Below are 13153 nucleotides of genomic sequence, written 5' to 3'. Positions count from 1 at the left end.
CATCTGAGAGTGTTGAAGACCAGAGATGGATGGGGGTAGGGAGGGGAGGGCAAGCAACCCAAGCGAGGAGTTGCAGGGAGAAGGGAGGACAGCTTAGAGAAAGAGAAGGAGGGCAGTAGAGAGAGGAAGCTATAAAGTATAAAGCTTATCCTTGCAAATACTCCTCTGAGGGGAAAGGGAGGGTTGGCTATACGCTGATTCCAAATGTGCTATTATCACTTTCAAAGCATTTCTAGAACACCTACCTCTCTGGAACACGCCTGCTGTTGTCTGCAGTCTGTTCTTTCCTTTCTTCCTTCACCCCCTCCTTCACACAGGCAGCGACTGAACATGTGACCGCCAGGAGTGAACAGTCCATCAAAGGTGGGACATCAAGGGTAGCTGATCATTTTTATTTAGGGGTGGATTCCATTTAGGGAGAAAGACAAATGGCATTCACAGCCAAGTCTGATGCTGTCACCTCGGGCGGGGCTAGGCCCCTGAGCTCACTTCCCAGATGTCCCTCATCCACCTTACTCAGGTTGGGAATGCTCACTGAGGTTCAACTCCAGTGTAATTCAAACACTGGCCCCGCAGACCCGTGCCAGGGGGAGCAGCAGATCAGCCCAGCCCGACTGCAACAGGATTTGGAAGGTGAATGGAGGAGCTGGAGGCATTCGTGTGGGTGGGAAGCTCTGGTACGTCCGTCTGTGTCTCCCTGTGCTGCTCCGTGTGTGAAGGAGTGGGTGGGATCCAGCTCAGAACAAGAAAAATGTCAGATCTTTATAAAAACCCAAAGGAGACAGGAGCTACTAAATGAAAGGTCTCAGTAAACATATTCTTTTCATATTATCATCACACAGAAAGGCGGGAGAAGGGAGAGAAGAAAAGAGAAAAGTAAGAGAGAAGATATGATTACAAATGGGTGGATGAAGAGCTGAAAGGCCTTTGAAGGTGTCGTGGGAACAAGGGCTGGAGGGAGACCTGGGGCCGCACTAGGGGCCAGGCCCACCCTTGGACAAGGCTGCGAGAGGCCACAAGGGCCCCCAGTTGGCCAGAGTCAGCCTTTAGGCCTCAATGCAGCATAGAAAACATGAGGCAAACTGAGGTATCTAACAATGAAATGACTTGATATCTGGGATTTGCTTTAAAATAATTCCTGAGTTGACCTATGTTGAAGCTAGGTGGTGTGTACATGGGGGTTCTTCATGCAAGTATCTGCACTTTTCATCATGCTTGAATTAAAAAGTTTATAATAATAAAATGTCTTTTAAAAGTAGAGGAGCTATGAAAGAATCGCACACTGCAGGTAGAATACTAGCAGGGAATATAAGCCGTAGAATACAAGGAGAAATTAATGAGAATTCTATCTTGGGGTTTTTTAAATAACAGCACAAATCAGGGGTTCTTCACCAGGAGATGATGGATGACTGTCGGGTCCCTGAACCCCCTGTAACCATGTGCCAAGTGACCTGATACTTTTCAAGGAATCTGTGACTTTCCCCCTCAGAGGTTAATAAATTGTATTCTCTCTTAAATGTGCTGTGCATACATTAGTCACTCGGTGTGTGGTTTAAATAAAGGGTTTGTTTTATAGAACTGGCATATTCATATCTGGGTCCTGTGTTTTCATCTCTCCTCTCAGTCAACCATGCCTAGAGCAAAGCAAAATTGGCTGACCGGCTTCACAGCCCAGCTCTGGGGGGTGGGGGTTGGGGGACAGAGGAGAAGCAGAGACAAAGGAACAGGAGAGGTCTGGGGAAGCCACTGAGGCTCCCTGGGGTCTGAGAGAGTGACAGGAGCAAGTGTTGTTGAGGTTGTCATCCTCTGGCAGACTCACTGGCTTTTGACTACAAACGTCCAACAGAAACAACAGTTTTGAATAGTCTGAGGCTCAAGACCCAGAGAATTCCTTAGACAATCCCTTTCCATTCCTCTCAGGGTAGCAAAACACCCAGTGTGACATCCAGCCCCTTGCAGTGAATTCTTCCAAGAAGTCCAGCTCCCCATAAGCTCCCCAGAATGGGCGGAGCAGGCTGCCACCTGGACATTGCGGCCTGGTGGGCAGGGGAACTGTGGGTTAGTTAGGGGCCAGTGAGAGTCTCATCTTGCACCCATCTCCACATTTAAGTCAAGGCTTGAAGGCCTGCCCCATTTCCTGGGGTATGAAGGCTTTTTCTTCCCAGACTAACACTTCAGAGGCTGGTATGAGCCCTGGGAAGAGAGGTGGGAGATGAGGGAACACGGGGGCCAGGCATTGCTCTGTAGCTGGGGTTCCGAACTCTGCTTTCTACCACTCCCGCTTCAGAGAAGACAGACGAGGGCTGAAGCCACTCCCCTCTCCCACGGGAGGGCAGAGACAAAGACCCTTGCCTCCCAGGACTCTTGTCTTCTCCCTGACCAGGCAGCCGAAACCATGAAGCTTCCCTGCCCCCTCACATGGAGGGAGATGGAGGCCCTTGGTGAGAGTCTGCCCTTTCCTAGACCAGGCTGCCGGGCTGAAGGCTGGGCCTGGTGCGTGTGTGTGGCCGGGAGAATGAGGGAGCACAGAGAGAAAGGTCTGTCCCAGGACAAGGCCTGATGAAGGCTCATGGCTGGTGTGCATCTCACCTCAGGAAGACCTGATGCCTCCTCTCCACCTCACCTCCCCCAAGTCCCCCTTCCTGTTCTTCCTCCTTTGGAACCCCCCCCCCCCCAACACACACACACACACACACACAATACCTGCCTCCTCAAACCTCCTCTGGCATGCATCTCTCTCTTTTTCTCTCTCTCTGTCACCACAGACAGATGCAGCACTCCAGGAAGCTCCTCCCTCTACACCCCGCCCCCCCCCCCCCACCAGCACCCTGACTCTGAGGGCATGATCCAGAATCCTCAGGTTCCTCCATCCGTGCAAACTGTCCGTGCAGTGGAAGGTGCAGGACCAAGCACAAAATGCTCGGTGGCAAGTTCTGGGCTGCGTCCTCATCGTTCTTGCTTTACTGTGGTCCCTCCCTCCACTGCCTCCCTCCCCGACTCCTCACAGCACTTCACCCCCACCCCAACTTGGGTCAGGCGGCCTCAGTTTCCTCCTGTCAAGGAGGAAACAGGAGGAAAGGGGGACTTTCTCTTGGGTTTGGGCACTCTGGCCATCTGTGCCCAGGAACCAAAAGAACAGGTTTGCAACGGAGACTCAGAGACACACACCAGTTGAGAGAGACTTTTCTTCGTGCGGAAGAGGACCTCCTTTTATTGCTCCCATCACCTCCCAAAAAGTGCTCCATGCTGCTTAGGCTCCAAACTTACGAGGGCCCAGGTAGCACACAGATTCCATGGAGGGAAGGACCAATGCTACTTCCAATGTACCAGCCTTGGGCCCGCAGGGCACTGCTGGCCGGATTCCGAGAAGCACAGACCAACGAAGATGAGTCTTTTTTTTAAACTGTGCTTTATTTAGGGCTAAGCTGGAGAAAGCGTCATCCAATAGTTACAGAAGGTTACAAGGAGTTTTAGGGAGTTGAGTGTGAAAAGAGCAGTTTTACCGAACTGCAGCTGTTTTTTTTTTTTTTTTTTTTACAACATCTGGACATCCTAAAAGGAGGAGCCAAGAGAAAGAAAAAGAAAATTTTAAAAATAATAATTAACCAACAAAATAGACAGAAAGAAAGGAAAGGCAGAAGGCCTGAGAGGAACCAGATAGTTGTTCTCCTAAAGCAAAAAAGGAAAAAAATGGTAGGTCCGAGAGCCCCCTGGCCTCCCGATGACCTGGACTATGAGAGGAGGGTATCAAGGCAGAATGCCAAAGCAAGTCTTCCCAACGGTGCAAATAAATTATAATAAATATGTTATACTTTAAAATATATGAGTTCTTAAATAATTCAGTGTTTTTTCTGATTCTGAGTTTTTTTAAGCAATGTCTTTTTTAACTGCTCTAAAGTCATTTACCAAAGATAAATATCGTGCTTTCATTAAATAGTTTTCCTTGTTTTTTCTCTATCATTACAATTAAAAGTCCTACAAAATATGCAAATTTATTTACAGAAAAACAGAGCCGGCATCATTTAAACATCCCTGTTTTTCAAAATTCCTTGTAAACAGTTTCAGAAATTCTTCAAAGATTGTTTATTTTTCTCTCTCTTGTTTAAGGTTTTTGTGTGTGTGTGTGTTGTTTAGTCGTTTGAAGATGAAAGTTCCCAGGTCTCCCTTGCCCGGAAAGTCTCTGGAGCAAGCATGGAAGGCGAGTGAAGCGGAAGGTGTCGAGGGCTTGCGGAGAGCGGGCGAGCGCGCGCAGCTCCCGAGCGAAGCGAGGCGAGGGCGGCAGCGGCGGGCCTTCCTGCCGACGGCGCGGCCTCCACCGGCGGTGCGGAGCCAGGAGGCCCAGGTGTGGGCGAGTCCGGCCTGGCCCTCGGGGTCAACGGCGTCCGACAGCACTCGCAGGGAGAAGGGATTGATGCTCAGTCTAAACTCTACAAAAGTACAGTCCTACAACATCTGGGATTTTAGCAGTAACGCTAACTTCTATAGGTTTTTTTTTTTTCCTTTTTTATTTTTTTTTATTTTTTGCTTTCCTCTAATTTTTCTTCTATTATATAGGTATTTTAAACTTCTCCTTTTTAAAATTCTGTACAACTATTATGATTTTAAGAGGGGGAAGAGTTAGAAGCATTTACAGACCTTTCACAACAATTATCTTGCCTTGTAAGTCCCTTTTTTCCCCTCCTTGTTTTCTCACACTTCACAGTTAGTTTTAATATTTTTGTTGCTTTCCCCAAATATCCACCAATTTGTTCATCTTAACAGCTCCATCAGACATATAATACAGAAAACCATAGGAAAGTGTCATAGACTTGAATGAGGGTAATCAAAGCGCCTCTCAAAGTATCAAAGAACTATTATCTTGCTGTTTTAAAAGCATTGAAGCATTATTTTTCCTTTTTTTTGTTTTTGTTATTTTGTGTTTTTTTTTTAATTTTTTAATTACATTTTTCATAGAATCGCTCTAAGCTGTTTCAAGAACAGCCATGAGGCAGGAAGGAGGGTCAACTCCATTCCCCCTCTATTTGACATAGAGCTACACATCTGCAATAAAAAGTTTGGTCCTTTGGTCCCTAAATAGCTAAAGGAATGACAGATAGAGATGCTCAGTGGCAGCCTCCCAGCCGCCCCCTGGGGACCAGGCCCCACCACACCGCTTGCCCCAGCCTGCCTCAGGCGCCCGCGGGCTGGAAAAGCCCCGGGATCGGTGAGCAGCGTCTCTTCCCAGGTCCCAGCCCTTCAGCCTCCCCATCTGGTCTCAAGTTATTTTGTTGTAAAGTTGCCTTTTTTGTGTTTTTTTTTCCTCATTTTTCTTCATCTTCTTCTTCTTTATGTCATATTTATATTTTCCCCCAAACACATGCCCTCTGAACTCCATAGACGCTATACTTTCCTTGAAGAAATGTTACAGTCACAGAAAGTGTCTGGAGTCTTCAGCTTGATTGATATTGGCTGATATGTCAAAGATGTCATCCAACAGTTCTCATTTATAAATATATATAGAGAGAGGTTTGTTTTTTAATGTAGCCCGTTCAGCATCCTGCCCTAAAATGAAGAAAATCAGGGCTGATTAAGCCAAGAGAGGAACCACAAAATGCATCCAAACACCAAAAGGAACCTGCCTCAGGGGGTAGGGTGGGAGCTCTGGGGGATGGCGGGAGGGAGGGGAGAGACCAGTATGAGAATTAGTCATGATCATGATACGTAAAAAAGAAATTGACTCTTCCATTCAGAGTAAGAAACCACTGGGAGGCCTGTGGTGAAGATTTAGTTGTTGGGAGAAGGGTCTCGATTTGGGTTCCCTTAGACTTCTGGATTGCAGGATGGCGAGATCCAAGGGAAGAATTTGGGACTGTGGGATATGAATTCATAATTAAACTGATCTCTGAGGGGTCGAGCCCAGATACAATATGTATACAGAAGCCTAGCAAACAAGAGAGCAAAAATCTAGCAGCCCAGCCCACTCCTCCCCTGCTAAAGGAAAAGAAGGAAGACAGATCCGTGACATGAATTTGGTTGAATGCTTGCCCAGTTTCCAGCCAACTGCTTCTTTCCCAAGGTCAGTAAGTATTTGCGAGGCTGTGTATATATATGTATATCTGGATATATGTGTAGGACATATTCACCCGCACATATGTGGATATACGTGGATATGTGTGTATGTATATGCATAGATACACACATACACACACACACACAATATTTTTCTCATACATGCCAGGGAATTTAGAGGAAATTCAGAACCTCAAGAGAGGGGATGGGAGGACCTAAAGAAGTTGGGACGGATTTAATCATCAAACTTAATTAAATTAGACAGTTCTCGATTTCGTTTTGAATGGTGGCTTCTTGGTGTTTCATTTTGCTTTTAAGAAAAAAATCATGATCTGACTAGAATCAGAAGGAGAATGCTTAATCATTGTGAATTAACAAATGAGACTCATCTCCATTCTAGCAAGCAGCTTCCACTTATACATGGGGGTGACTGGTTACATCAAGAAAGTTAGGACTGCAAAGCCCCCACTGAGGGGACAACGTCATGCGTGTATCAATCCATGCTGGCAGGTTTTTCACACTGTTGATTCAACAAACAGCAAACCGTACACAGCAGTCTAAACAATTACAACACCAAATAAAATAATAATAAAATTAAAAAACACTTGTCAAGGACCCTTTTTCAGTTGTAAACAAAAAGGTGCATTTTGCTTTTGTCAGGACTGTTTTTTCCAAACCAACCGAAAAGCCCTCCCAAACCCCCGGTCGCCCGCCTCCCCTCCCCACATTTAATTTAGCAGAAGCGGCTACAATACAAACCTTACAATTGTTACCGGGCTCTCTCTCAGAGCCTCTGGCTTTGTGCTCTAGTTTTTTGGTTTAGAATTTTTTTTTTTTTTTATCATTCTGTTACTGTAGAGATTTTTTTGGTTTTTGTTTTTCCTTTTGAAGTGAGATTTAAAATAGCCTAAGTGGAAAAAGACCAGACCTAGGAAAATGTCAATTGAAAAAGGCCCCCAAATTTCTAGAAAAAAATAAAATCACAATATTTTCAAGTGCAAGGAAATCAACCACGCATAAGATATTTTTTTAGATGTTTTCCTTATTTTTAAGAAAAAAAAATAATGGTTTGCATCATTAAATGATCCCGTGTTCGAGAATTCAGGAATTCATCTTTATTTTTACTATTTTTGTATTCTTTTGTTTTGTTTTTTTCTCTATGTGACATCTAGAGAAGCATAAAAAACGCTGAACAAGAAAAACCAAACAACAGAAAGTAAAACCACTGCAAGCACCAAGAACGAAACGAAAATGAGCACAGCAAAAAAGATCGTGGCAGCACAAAAGTCAAGAAAATGCACGTGTGATCATGACTGGCCAATCATCAACTGATACGACATCCAAGAAAAACGCTCCAATCACAGCACCTCCACGAAACTTGACGGCAATTGTCATGCAACCGATTCTTAGCCTTGTTACATGACGCCATCATGTCACACTGTGAACTTTGAGTTGATTTGAACTTACGGATGGGGGACTGTTTTCTCCACTCTCATGTGATTACGTGAACTTTATTCCTAGCTCAGCGCGAGACTGTGGTGGATTTGACTGGCCCTGGTTGGGTTGTTGGAATTTGATTGAATGACAAAAGAAGAAAAGATTTATATATATATATTTATATATGTAGAGAGAGAGAGAAAGAGAGAGAGGACAAGAGAGTGTGGGCAAGGGGGAAGGAAGAGGCAGGGACAGGTCGGGTGGGGTCGGGAGTGTGGGAGGGCAGGGAGAGTTGGGTTGAGGGTGAAGAAGGGCAAGGAAGAAGTTAAAACAAAATTAAAAGGAAAAATATTTATACAGCACAGACCACAGCATCAATCTAAAAGCTCTGATGAGAGAACAGCAGTCAAATCATAAAAGAACTGAAAAGAACTCAAAGGATGGAGGAAGCCGGCAGACAAACGACATGGGCACGTCAGCACACACACACATACACACACGCACGGTTGTTTATGCAGACACATGATACACTGTGAACAGTAGCAGAACCTCACACAGGGCCACTAAGGGCATCCATCATGCGTCGGGAAGAGGAGGGGGGGCGTGGGTGGTTTGGTGAGGGGGCTAGAAAAAAATAAAACAGCCCCTCAAGCCACCATGGCCGGCAAGCAGATGAGGGAGCACGCTCTCTGCTTTATATTACCCTCGATTCTTTCTCTCCCCCAGGAGCTGAGCTCTCCTCACCCTCCCAGCCTTCTGTGGCTTCAGCCTGTGGACCAGCAGGGGGCGCCTGTCAGGGTGGCCCTGATTTGCCAGGTAGGTCAGAGGCTGGCTAAGGTGACTGCTGTATCCCTGGGGTCCACCCATGACACACTTTGCTGTCAGAGTACGGTCCACACCGACAGCGACTCAGCCCTCCCACCCTTTCGGGTCCCACCTTGGCCACCATCCCCAGTGAAGGGTGTCTCCACCCCAAGAGCACCCACTGCACGATGTTATGATCCTCTCCCCTTCCACTCTGCCTCAACCCTTTTTCCTCAGAACCTTCAGAAAATGAACACGTTTAGTTTTGAGACTTAGGGTAAATCACATCTGCATTCTTGGACTTCTAGAAACACACCTTGGCACTACCAGCTTCACTTCACGATCACCTCACACCCTGTGCTTCCCTCCCAATGTGGCCTAAGTGGGGCTGCTTCTGGGCATGTGAAGCCTTTAGAAGCCCCGCAGCTCTGACCTGTGAAAAGACCACATGGAGGGCTGTAGGGCACCCTGCAGGATGGGTAATACCAAGGACAGTCCACCAGAGAGGGGAATGCCATGGCCCTAGCCGCTGGTCTCTGCCGCTGTCACTTTTGCTCTGCTGACCACCCCTATTCCGCCGCCTCCTTCTCCGTCCCTTTATACCCTACAGCCCTCCACGTTCAGCTTTCCAGAGGGACCCAGCTCGCAGGCTCTGACCTCCCTTCTTTACTGGTGGAGCCCTAAGTGGTTGAGGCTGAGCTCCCCTCTCAGTCAACCATCACTGAATTATTCCACTTGAGTCGTCTCCTGCTCTCTTCACCACTGCACAGTTCTTTGCCCCCACCCGAGGATTTGAGAGTCCCCAGCTCCACCCCTTCCTCATGGTCACCCTTGCTTGAGCTTGCTCCCCAGCTCCTGCTCCCCTGCAGCCCCAGGGTCTGTGCCCCACCCTAGGCACCATTTTTATCTGCAGGGTTTCCAATCCACCAAGCTTCTACATGCAGCCAACTCCACTCTCAGCTTTGTGGTTTCCTTCAAGGGAGTGTGGAAGGGAAGCCTGGCATCGTGAAATGTCACTGTGGATAAGGTGCAAAGCAGCTGAGAGGTGACTCTATTTTAAGTCCAAACCCAGCTTCCAGCTGTGCCTTCAGAGAAGAGCTTGCAGCCCCTCTTCCTCCACAGACCCTGCCCTGCCTGCGCGTCATGTGGGGTTCCTGCTCTTCCAACAGCAGGTCTCCCTCACTCAGACCAGTGCCCACCGCTTGCCCACCAAGTCCTGACATGCCACCCTCCCCTACATTTTCACCCCTCCTGGAAGAAAGCCCTAAGACCCACCCAAGACATCCAACTGGCAGGTCCCTTTGGGTGGGAGAAGAGGCCTAAGAACTGAGATGGGCAGTGCCATCAGGTGTCAGCTACGGCAACTGCAACTAAGGGACTCCTGGGCACTCCCCTCCTTCCCGCTTCACCCCACTCCTGAGCACCTCACGGGCGCCCACTCCTCTGTACTTCGCCATGCTCCTTGGCCCGCTCGAGCTTTCCTCCAACTGCTCATCAGCACCTGGCACGGTCCAGCGCGCTGGAGATTCAAGGCTGAGCTTCACACAGCCTCTCCTCAAAGGTGCATCCAGCGAACTTTCTCATACACCTCTCTTCTCTCACACGCGCTTGGCCCCCCACACACAAACACACTCTCACACTCACTCCACCCCTAAGGAGCCTCCCCAGGGATCTGCGTGTGCACAGCTGATGACTCTCTTCCTTAGGGAGCAGCTGCACCTCTGCCTGCAGGGGTGACCCCTTCCGGCCACCCTCTGGAAGAGCCTCACAGAGCCCAGCCCTAGAGGTGGCAGCAGGGTCACTGCCCAGTGTAGAGGAGCTTGAATCAAGCCTGGGAGCTCCAACTCAAGACATGGATGAGGAAATTATGGTCAGGCTGAGCGAATTCAGATGCTAGGTCCTAAACACAGCTGGGCTCAAGCCAGAGAAGGCCCAGGCCCAAAGCCATGACGCAGCCCTGGACCGGTCAGACCTGAAGCTCCCGTGCCCGCCAAGCTTGGAGCAGACATTGTGCAACAGCACACTCAGAGCCAAAGCCCAGGGCTCAGAAGGGACGGGACGCCCACTGGAGTGAGACATGCTGCCAAGTGTGTTCTCCAACCGCAGAAGCACATGCTAGGGGTCTGCGAGCCCACCCTCAGCCTGGGGCCCAGGGTGTGCTGGCCAGCTCGGCGGTAGGACAAGGGCCTCAGGTATTCCGCCTGCTAGCTGTGGACCTGGCCATGTGGGCATTTTTGCCACTCTTCCTGCCTTTGTTTCCTTCCTCTTAGTTTCCTGGTAAAGATTTCTTGGAGAAACTCCCATCTTAGCACAAGATAACAAGCCGGAGCAGCCAGAGGAGCAGAGGCAGCAGGGAAGCCAGGAAGCCCTAGAGGAAAGAGAGCCACACTCTCAGGAGACGTGGAGATGCCAAGACCCAGCCAGATCCCCGGGCCTCGCTTTAAGGAACCAAGGCACAACCTGGCTCCTCCCAGCAGGGGGCCCCGCCAGGGCCCCTCTCCTTCCCCAGACCTATACTCTCCATTCTGACTTGGCCACCAGGCCTGCTGCCCCTGCAGCCTTCACCACTGTGGGTGGCCTGCCCCAGCCCTGAGACCCCCCTCCCCGTCGCAGCTTTGCTCCTAGCCATGGCTTGTCCCTCAGCCCCTGCTCAGGCTAGCCCTTCCCGTCTGAGGACGGAGGACTTATCATTTGTAAACACCCTTTACTGGCCTGTGAAATCGTGCAGGTTTTTAGCTGCTGTGCATGCTGTCTCCTCCCTCACTGGCAGCCTGACAGCAGCCACTTCTCACTGCAGTCCCCAAGCGTGCCCCTGATCTTAGCAGCCCCTTTCAGTGACAGCCTCTGACAGTCTCGGGTTGGGGAGCCTGAAAGTTACCATTTGTTAAAATGTTGCCTAAATGGAGATTAAAGGTCAACTCTCTTGTAGGAGTTATGTCACATTACAGTTTTTTAGAAGACTGCTCAGTAGGAAGGAGGTAGTCAGATGGCTAACCCCAAAGAAGTGAGATGTCATGACAAGTGCCCTCTGATAGTCAGGACACTCTGGGGTAGGAGGGATAGGAGGGCTGCGGTGAGGGTTCTCCTTCCTTGAAGGGGTTAAGAGTCAGGAACTAGACCCTGGGCTTCAAATCATGGCTCTACACCCAGCAGCTGATGGGCAAGTGACTTAACCTCTCTGTGCTCAATCTGTAAAATGGGAATAATTACACTACCTACCTGAGAGGCAACCACAGAGTTCTGTCTTGCAGTTGTTACCTATAAGAACTGTGCCTCAGGTATGGTAAGCACTGTGCAGAAGTCCGTGGCTCCCATCTTCCTGGCCTCTGTATTCCCAGCTGGAAGAACCCACTCTGTTTTCTAAACCTCTCAAGTCCCCACCCCAATGATGACTGCCAGCTGGTTCTACCCTGAGGGCCACTTCTTACCTCACATCTCAAACAACAACTGTGCCTTCCTCACCTCTTCACCTGGGAATTGCTCTGCCCTAGAGGTTGTATCCTTGCTTGGGTTTTAGTTGCATGGAGCTCTAGGAGGCTAAGACAGGGTGCTTTGGGGGGAGCCCCAAAACACACCCACAGGCGCCCCTAAGAAGCTCAGGCCATGACCCTAGAGCATGCCTCTCCTTAAAAATCCTCTGATGACTCCAACACCCTGGTTTCATTAATGAAGAAATGGAAGCCCAGGAGGAGAAGCACCTTGACCCAGGTCACGCCTTCATGGCAGAGCTGAGCTTAGTTAAGAAAAAGTGTTCTATGTCCAGAAAGGGCTGCTTTCACTGAACCATCCCTCCCCTCCCATGGAAATGCACCCATCTGCGGGCTGCCTCCTGGTGTCTGTGTGCACAGAGCCAGAAGCTCCACGGAGGCAGGATGGTGACCCAATCGGGATGGTGACCCAGCACCTGGCACAGGAAGTGCCCGCACCCTGAATGAACACGTGTGGATGCAACTTCACGCAAGCCAGAGATGGGCAGGGTGGGAACTCAGGAAGCATGAGAGGCGGGTTTTGGTTTTCCAGGCTTGCAGGGAGTAGAGGCTCAAGCACTCCTTGTGAAAGGTGAACACTGCTGCTCCCGGGTGGACAAAGGGTGTTCTGCTGGCAGTGGTGGGATTTGAGGAGAGACTGGGAAACTGGAGACCTCCCTCCCAAACTCCAGACTCTGAAGCTCCGCTCAAATGCCTGACTCTCACACGGCTGATCTTTCTCCCAACCCCTCTTCATCTTGGGTCATGACAACTCTGCTCTTCAGTCACTCGGGTCAAAGCTGGTGTCATCCTTGACTCCTCTTTCTCTCACACCCACCTCTAACTCATTACGAACAGCATCCTTGACTCTGCCTTCAAAATACATCTAGAAGTTAACTCCCTCATACCACATGGGACTGCTGTCACCCTAAAGTGAGTGGTCCGTGCACTAGACCTCTGCTTTGGGCTGAGAATCTATTAATACAGCAGCCAGTGATCCCACAGAAATGGGAGTTAATCACATCACTTTTCTATTCACACCCCTCCGATGGCTCCCCTGTGCAGTCCCCCATTTCAGAGGAGCAGCCAAAGTCCATAGAATGGCCTGCAGGTCCCACAGGAGGTGGCCCTCCTCACCTCTGGGATCTCCTCTCCCACCACTCCCCCCCATGCCTGCTCCCCTCCAGCCACCTTGGCTTCCTGCTGTTCCTGGAACACACCACCCCGCCCTCACCCTGGAGCCTGGACCCTGGGAGTACACACTCCTCCAGACACTGGCATGGCTCCCTGCCTCACCTTCTTTAAGTCTTTGCTCCAATGTCACTTTCTCAACAAGGCCTAACCTGACCCCACTATTTAACTGTAACCAACAATTCTGGCACACTATATAATTTCCT

General features: G+C 49.4%; 1 protein-coding gene across 50 annotated transcripts in view; it reads right to left on the bottom strand.

The window, feature by feature from the left end:
- Positions 1 to 4485: 4485 nt before the first annotated feature.
- CELF4 (CUGBP Elav-like family member 4) overlaps positions 4486 to 13153 on the bottom strand; it is a 304371-nt gene continuing 295703 nt past the window's right edge. For 44 of the 50 annotated variants that reach the window (XM_044774628.2, XM_070513142.1, XM_044774621.2 and 41 more), the window contains one exon: positions 4486 to 5541. The gene's annotated coding sequence lies outside the window, so the exon portion shown is untranslated. Of the gene's footprint in view, positions 5542 to 7514; positions 7603 to 13153 lie in introns of those variants that run through there. The other 6 variants (XR_011504447.1, XR_011504448.1, XR_011504446.1 and 3 more) reach the window with 5 other exon arrangements.

The sequence above is a fragment of the Equus asinus genome, chromosome 7 (assembly GCF_041296235.1).
Source record: "Equus asinus isolate D_3611 breed Donkey chromosome 7, EquAss-T2T_v2, whole genome shotgun sequence".
Taxonomy (NCBI): domain Eukaryota; kingdom Metazoa; phylum Chordata; class Mammalia; order Perissodactyla; family Equidae; genus Equus; species Equus asinus.
This window is presented reverse-complemented; position numbering and strand designations above follow the sequence as displayed.